Below are 1,625 nucleotides of genomic sequence, written 5' to 3'. Positions count from 1 at the left end.
TCTCTTCTGTCTTCATTTCGTCCGTCTCATCTTTCTCACCCGAACCACCACCCACCCATTCCCACGATTCCTGAAAGCAGGCTGAAGAGGGCCTTCCGCCCTACCTTCCGGCATAGCCCGGAGGGACTGCCCGCCCACCAGCATTACTGGCTGGTGGGAATGAAACACCCAAAAGTTTTTTAAGTTTTTTAAGCATATTATTTATTTGATTAGAATAAGACTAATTCAACATGTTTATGCTACAGCCAATTGCAGTTAATAGTTATGTGTTTTTTTAACGTTGCAACCTTGATGTATTTAATCAATCGATGGTAGATCAGCGTATCACTATTAATGCAACGATCAAATTGTACAGTAATCGCAAGGTACGCGTGAGTGTTGACACCCGAACCATATCACCGCTAGGGAGTTCAAATCCATGGTTGTTATATAAGACAATTCCCAAAATGGAATCAATGGTTTCATTAGGAAATAATGCTGCAAACTATTAGCAATAAACAAATGTTGTTATTCATTCATCTATATCATGATAGGTATCAAAACATTATGTGTAGTAGTAGTTTTGTTGGTGGTTACTTTAGCCTATTGACAAGCGATACTGAGTTAGATTCTCCATCGTTGTAACTCGATGGATTGCTCGCTCAGGACCGATTTCCGACTTTGGATTGTAATTTACATTTTTTTTACCTGTTAATCATACTGCTGAACTCACCATGCAATTCAATATTGCATCTGTTTGACAGCCTTCAAACATTACTATTTATTTCAGAAACACCCTGTATAATATAAGAACGTATTAGACTTGAACGGTTTCTCAGTACTTACCTATATTGGGATGTTGCAATTTTCTACATATCCTAGCTTCTCTTTCTAACTTTTTTATACTTTAATCCGCTCCTGACGATCTTCAGCCACTTACGGACTATAATAGTCAGTCTACTATATTTTAGAGGTTTCTATACGCTTGTATGCTTCTAGCGTAGGTAGGTTAATAAAGGAAAATTTTGCGATTAAGTTAGTGAATACCATGACAACCAGAACTTTATGCTCCGCCATCTGTTAATGTTTTAAATTTTCCGACTACAAGTTCAACCACGAGATGGTCTTCTTCTTCTTCTAGACTGTCTTGAAGCATGAAATGAATCGTTGTTTGTAATGTAACGTCTTGGCAACAAAACGATCGTAACGATTGTCCTCAAAAGCCACATCCAGTTGATAAACGCGCATGAGACATAAATTGCCTTTATTTATTCACCGATTTGGCTTTGGCAAACTAATGAATCTTCAATTAATTCTGCTCGGGAACGTCTCCTTCGGTTAATATATACTTTATAATGATGTCCCTATTTAACATCGATCCCTTTAATCTCGCCTTTAGCTAATAATTAAGATCTCTATAGAAGTTACCTTCAGTGAAATAGGAAAACCTTCCAAAATAACCAATTTAAATCGTTTTAATTTTGCCTTTGAAGCAATTTCGGAAGCAGATACAAACAAGACCAATTTAATAATTGATACCAGCAGTGTTTTGATAGTATTCCTACAGTAATTCACATTTCATGCTAATTTCAAGGTGTCAATGATTCTTTTACCAACAAATATAAGGTGTTTCTGAAATAAGTTAG

General features: G+C 36.5%; 1 long non-coding RNA gene across 1 annotated transcript in view; it reads right to left on the bottom strand.

Annotated features, from left to right (window-relative positions):
* LOC108735349 overlaps positions 1-879 on the bottom strand; it is a 28,221-nt gene extending 27,342 nt beyond the window's left edge. The window contains exon 1 of the long non-coding RNA XR_001937567.1: positions 826-879. This is a non-coding gene — a long non-coding RNA (uncharacterized LOC108735349). The remainder of the gene's footprint in view (positions 1-825) is intronic.
* Between the last annotated feature and the right edge of the window lie 746 nt (positions 880-1,625).

This window comes from Agrilus planipennis, unplaced genomic scaffold, assembly GCF_000699045.2.
Source record: "Agrilus planipennis isolate EAB-ADULT unplaced genomic scaffold, Apla_2.0 scaffold70, whole genome shotgun sequence".
Classification (NCBI taxonomy): domain Eukaryota; kingdom Metazoa; phylum Arthropoda; class Insecta; order Coleoptera; family Buprestidae; genus Agrilus; species Agrilus planipennis.
Note: the sequence above shows the minus strand (reverse complement) of the source record. Positions and strands in the feature narration are given on the sequence as shown.